This window comes from Hoplias malabaricus, chromosome X2, assembly GCF_029633855.1.
Source record: "Hoplias malabaricus isolate fHopMal1 chromosome X2, fHopMal1.hap1, whole genome shotgun sequence".
NCBI classification, from domain to species: domain Eukaryota; kingdom Metazoa; phylum Chordata; class Actinopteri; order Characiformes; family Erythrinidae; genus Hoplias; species Hoplias malabaricus.
Genome location: NC_089819.1, coordinates 41,982,311 through 41,989,191, shown reverse-complemented (window position 1 = coordinate 41,989,191; position 6,881 = coordinate 41,982,311). Strand labels below are relative to the sequence as shown.

The window sequence follows — 6,881 nt, the reverse complement described above, 5'->3', positions numbered from 1 at the left end:
AGACTGGGGCTAACAACTTCTCTCAAACAAGTGGTTAGTCAAGGATTGTGGCAAATTACAAAGTAAAAAACCCAAAAACGTCCAAACCAAAAAAACTTAAGCAAGGCTCTTTCTAAATTCATGATGTGTTGCAAAAAAACAAAAATGGCAAGCAGATCTACTTCTTTCTAAATAAGGTAACATATGAGGTTTGGATGAGCTGAGTGTAAAAATAATATGGATTTTATGGTGGCACTTTAAATTTCAGCCCCCTAATTACTGGGTAGGTACAGAGGAAGTAACTGTTAAGTAAGCTGTAAGATAACAAAAATTACTGAGTAAGTAGGTGGCTCAGTAGCACAGTAGACCACACATTGGTAGGTGGATTTGTGACTCAGAAGTGTCCACCCCCTGCAGGTGTGTTCCTGCCTTGCGCCCAATGATTCCAGGTAGGCTCCTGACTCACCGTGACCCTGAACTGGATAAGTGGTTACAGACAAAGAATGCATGTATGATTGAGTAAGTAAAGTGAATGATACTAGAAATATGTAGTTATTGCTGAGTGACATTTTACAAATAAGGAACTCATTGTACTGCTAAGCATAAATATAGATTACCAAATTGAAATAAAAGTATGCCAGTTTATGCAAGTGACAATTATTGTCATTTTTTATAAATAAGGAATGCAGTTACTATTTTGAATTCATTGTATTTCTGAATGTAATTATAGATCCTTTAAAATGATTTACAGTGCACATTCAGAGAAGGACATGGTCAGCTACATTCATTACAGGCACTAGCAGAGTTTCATGGCACTCATTAGGCTTAGGACATGTGATTTACCACAATAACCATCATCACATACTTCTGAGATATTTTATACTGTTTGTATATGTACATAGCTTACTAACGATGAATGATGGTCCCCCTGTAGATTTTCAACATATTTTCAGTAAGCTGTTAACAGTGCATCTGTTGACTAGAATGCAGCATCTGTACAGAGTTAATTTATCATTAATAAATATAATAGCAGAGTGTCGGTTTAATTTATTTAAGCACTCATTTTGTAGCTTTATTACAGACTACAGAGACATATGTGTACACATTCAGTTGAAACTAAACTGAAGTAAAATGTAAAAGATAAAGTTTAGTCATCTAGTTATCATCACTCGACTATTGTCGCACTTTCAGTGTCATTTCTGTAGTTGTGGTACAAACTATCAACAAACTGTCAGTAGCAGACCCGTTAATGTTTCAGTACAATACTTGTTAATGTTTCAGTAGAATGCATGTAGACTCTTCAGTAGAATGAATCTAGAAATTCCAGCGTTGTCAGTGTTATTTCTGTAGATTCGCTACAGACTGTCAGTAGCATACATGGCAAAAGCATGTAGGTGGAAATGTCAATGATACACGTAGAAATTCTCAAGACATTATCAATCTTCCTGTAGATGTGCTAAAAACTACTGATAGACTGTCAGCAGTGTATACTTTGGTATTTCAATAGGATACCTATTAATTCTTCAGCAACAGACAATGAATGAATGAATAGAATACATGTAGACATTTCAGTAGAATTAATGTGGAAATATTGATGCTTATTAATGGAATGTCACTAGAGGCACACTGGGTCTCTCATCTGTAGATGTGAATTTGGGCCATCCAAATAAAGTGAAACACTGTCTAATTAAGTAGATTATAAACATTTGTGCCATCCTTAAGTTTCTACAGACAAACTAATATGTAGCTGCATTCCTTATTTATAAAAAATGACAGTAACATTCACTTGTATGAACTTATATTCCTTATTTGTTAAATTATTGTAAGACAACCAGTAATAACCACATACATCTAGTATCATACCCTTTACTCAGTACTTGTTTTATATGGCTTACTTAACAGGTACTTACTCTGCACTTACCCAGTAATTAGCTGGCTGTAATTTAAAGTGTTACCTTTGTTTGTTTGTTTGTTTGTTTTTTGTTTGTTTTCACATTTTTAACCAAGTATTTGATTATTCACATGACTCAAATAGAGCCATCAGCCAGTTCAGTCACAAATTCAAATATAATTTTGAGCCCATAATATGGTTGCATCAAGAACATTCTGCACTGAACCTCACTTACTAACCTAACCTAACTTACCTCCTTATTTTTAGTTTATGGGTCTTACATTAAGCAACACTTGATTTCTAGCTTTATCCACAGGTTACATTTGACAAAAATAAATAAATAAATAAATAAATAAAATGAGCAGCTGCACCTGCATAGGTAAGATTGGTATCAGCTCCTAGGAATTAGGCTCTGAAGCAGTGAAACTTCTCTTTGGAGTGATGGTTAGGTTAAATCTCCACAGCATATTTTGTGACCTTATAATTCTCTCACAGCTAAATGCCATCAAATCAGAAAATGTTCAAGTCTTCTCAGAGGACAAATAACCTATTGCTATGCTGGTAATTTTATTAGAAATGTTGGAATATTTGGCCATAAAAGTTTTGACTGAGAGACTTTGTTTTACTTTGACATATATATTTGACAGACACACATGAACTAGGAATATATAGTCACAGTCCAAAGAATAACATGTAGCCCCAAGATTGTTTTAGATTGTTACATTAGTACATAAATTAAAAACAGCATTCGTCCGTTACATTGTGTGAATATTTCATAGAAATGCTCCAAAATGTCTTGGAATACAATGACTTCCATGAAATGTCAAAAAATATTTTTCCTTCTATAAATTTACCATTGTGTAGATGCATGTTTTACTTTGGACAGCAACAAAATATTTCCCTTTTTATGGGTAGTCATCACTACTTTTAAAGTGCTTGCTTCCTAGAATATTTATTTATTTTTTAGAAATGGTCTTTCGTAATACATTTATTATATGTGATGAATTACTCATATTTTAATCACACTTGTGAATTCTTTGCAAGATAATAAATGTCAGAGCAGGGCAGATCATAAAGACATTGTTTACTTGGCCCAAAAAAAAAACCCAGATTATATTTCAACTCCTCTCTTGTTTAGAACCGACAACCCTTACATATGTTTCACAGTAGTTACTCAATGTCACGCTCTCGTCCTGTCATGTCTGTTTTCCCAGCCATGTGCTCTCTCAGCACATGGCTCTGTTTGTCATTGTCCATGTCTCCGCCCTTGTCCCGCCTTCTTTCCTCCTCCTTGTCAGTGTCCTTGTCAGTGTTGTTTGTAATCCTGCCCCTTCATTATTAGTCTCAGGTGTCCTTGTGTGTATTTAAGTCCCTTTCTCTCACTTCCTCTTGTCGGACATTTCTCCTTTGTACTGTTTCGGTCCCTGTTATCAAGTCTGTCATGTTATCAAGTCTGTCTGTCTCTGCAGTTTCTCTGTCATTGTTTTCCACGTCGTCATTTCATGTTGTCGTTTCATTTCCTCTGTTGTTGTTTCGTTTTGTAGTCTGGTTATCTCTTTAGTCTGTCTGTCCCCTTTGCCCTGTTTAGCTCCCTGTGTCCAGTTTAGCCTGCTTGGCTCCCTGTTTGTTGTCTTTCTGTAAAAGTCTCTTTGTTTTGTTATATTTTGTTAATAAAGTACTGTGTTTTAGCGAGTGCGTCCGTCAGTCCGCCCCGCGAATCCTGACACTCCACATTGTACAGCATTAACAGAATGACATCTGGAGGTTTATAAGTTAAGTCTAAAAAATATATTTTAATTGAATTAAAGTGAAGAAATTCAACTGTAGAACTGTCCTGTAGTATCACTCATAGACAGACAGACAGACAGAGAAAGAGAGAGACAGAGACAGAGAGACAGAGAGAAAGAGAGAGACAGAGACAGAGAGAAAGAGAGAGAGAGAGAGAGAGAGAGAGTGAGACAGAGAGAGAGAGAGAGTTTAAAGTTACAAAGTATTTCTATTTCCGATGAAGAATACACAGAGGAAAAAAAAAATCCTTGCGAGAGGATGAGTACAGTAAAATGGAACTCAGTTATCCACTGTACAGCCTGTTGATACGTAAGATGTCTGTGGGGCTCATCTGAGTGGCACGTCCAATAGCAACATCATTGTTTGGAATGGGAATGATGGTAGGCTGCCTGTTCCTTGACAAAGCATACCTGCAGCCACAAAAGAGAATCTCTGCTAATCAGTGACAAAACAATGAAGTAGTGAATGAGTGAACAACAGAAAACCTTACCTTTCATAGTGCATGATAGAGTTGTAGTCATACGGGGTGCCCAGATTTGTGGGTTGCAATTTTCTGAAAGTTATGCTCCTCTCCGAATAAAACACAGAGGTTTATTAGGACTGTGAAATGAGCCCTCTGCTTGAGATCACATTCTTCTCTTGATCATCCTGAAGGAGGTTTTTGGAAAGTGGTGTTTTATATCCAAATTGAATAATTCAACATCAGTACCTGACCTCAAGTATGTTTACATGCCTGTAATGTGCCAAAATCTAGTCTTCCCAAAAGAGAACAGAGTGCAGCAAATGGGGACAAACCACATATGCTGTAGAAACTGAAACAAGGCTGCAGTTTATGAATTGCTTTTTGAGGTTTGAGTTGATGTGAAGGACATTTCTATAATGTATAATACCTTTCATTTTCAAGGATAAACTTGGATGAGTGGTCCCAAACATTTGGTCATATAATTCATGTGGAAAAAATACCAGTTCCACTAACCAGGAATGACGTTTTGTAGAAGGATGCGGACATGTCCGTCTCGGTCACTGCGGGTCTGCTTGTGGTTGAAGCCCAGAGCGTGGAGGAGCTCATGCTGGACAACACCATGATATACACAACCTTGACAATCCAAAGAAACAACCTGTGCTCCACCTCTTCTGCCCAAAAACGAATAGCACCTGCAGGTCAAATTACAGCAACACTTACTAGCTGCCATCCGTTACTCTTCACTTATACTTCTAGTCCACCTTAACAATTCCAATAGAGGTTTTCTTCTAAGTTTGTCATTCATTCATTCATTATCTGTAACCGCTTATCCAATTCAGGGTCGCGGTGGGTCCAGAGCCCACCTGGAGCGCAAAGAAGGACACAACCCAAAAAATGTGACATTCTATTTCATCACACACTTATTATGTCAGACACCTGAGTGCACTTTTGCACAGCCAGTCCACCTACCAAAATGTGTTTTTGGACTGTGATAGGAAACCTACACAAACACAGGGGAAACACACCAAAAACTCACAGTTACGTGATACACAGCACTCCTGTGCTGCCCCCTCATGCAAAAAGAAACATGCAAAATGTTTAATTGAACTGGTACATCTTTGTCTTAGGAAATAGGCTTTGGTTTAATTTATTGCTAAATACAGGTTGTAAGTGTTAAAAAACTCTGGAGCTGTACCCTGAACGAGACTGAATGTGAATATAGTGTTTCTCTCTGCGGCGAGGTATGAACCGGATACAGCTGGATGTCTGAAAGCACCTCAGAGCACTGAATAATGCCGATTTCCCGGGATACTAGCAGAGAGATACAAAATATTTTTACAGTGCATGGGTATGCTGTAGCAAATGAAAACAACACTCATTTTGAATCTGAACTGTATTTTGTAGACCTAACTTAAATGCATTACTGAAAAATGTCCATTTGATTCTTTCAGATCGTCTTAGAAGGTGTGACTCACAGTACTGGTTAGAAATGACATAAGGCACATAGACCTTGCTGTCTCTGTTTCTGGGCCACTTGCACCCACGTGCTGTACAGGGGTCTGCATTCTGAAAGCCAGGGTTCATGGCAATGACACCAAACATAATCTTGGGTTCATCCAGTGACTGTCCTGGGCAATGAAATAAAAATATATACAAATTGGTTTCATTTGCTACTTTCTGGAAGGTATACTCTTTCAAACTACGTTGATCACTTAATTTTTGTAAAGATGTGTAGCTATCACCTCTTATGAATCCACCATTGAGTTCCACCATTTTTACATGCATTTATGGCTGGTGCAGACATTCAGCTGTGCACAATATCTTGTTAAATCACGAATAAAATTGGGCAATCTGGAGTATGAGCCTAATGTCAATATCATGAATGCCAAATTTGAGCTAGAGAGTTCAATGGGCTTTGAAGTGGTGGAACTGTGTTTTGTGACTTTGTGAGTGATTATCTGAGACCAAGTGTAAAGCCATCCCAGTAGAACAGAGACTGTTATTCCATCAAAGAGAGACAAACTCCATATTAATGCCCTTGATTTCAGAACAACCTTTGAGAAAGTGGGCATATAAAAAACTTTGGACATGTAGCATTTCAAGGCCCGGAAAACAAAAATAAACAACAACAACAAAAACTTCTGAGGGGCTTACCAGCTTTCCTGTTGGCTCTTTCAATCAGCGATGATACAGTGAAGTAATCCTTCTCAATGCTGTTGTCTGTATAAATCATTCATTTTTTGGTTATTGACTTCTGTTTACATGTTAAGTTTAATATTATACACAAAACTAAGACATTCTGCCATAGGAATATCTCACCTGTCTCATTGTAGCTCTTCTTGGTTTAAAACAAGTATTAAAAATACTGTAGTTGTTAGACTTCTACTATTTACACAGTTACAGACGTCTAATAACCTTTGTTCATGAGGATGCTGAATTTAAAATGACTGTGTGAGCTCACCTTAATGTAGCGACCCTGAGCTGGACTGATGACCAGCTGCAGCAGCAGTATGAATGTCAGAGTCAGATGCATGATGGAAGTCTGCAGAGATACAGAGAATTCTTAGACAGAGCTTCAGTTTAAATAATGAGACTGGGGCTAACAACTTCCCTCAAACAATTAGTTAATCAAGGATTGTGGCAAATTACAAAGAAAAAAACCCCAAAACGTCCAAACCAAAAAAAACTTAAGTAAAGCTCTTTCTAAATTTATGATGTGTTGCAATAAAACAAAAATGGCAACTAGATCGACTTCTTTCT

The 6,881-nt window shown here is 37.3% G+C and overlaps 1 pseudogene; it reads right to left on the bottom strand.

Annotated features, from left to right (window-relative positions):
- Window positions 1–3,891: 3,891 nt before the first annotated feature.
- On the bottom strand, window positions 3,892–6,654 carry LOC136677397 (low choriolytic enzyme-like; annotated as a pseudogene).
- Between the last annotated feature and the right edge of the window lie 227 nt (window positions 6,655–6,881).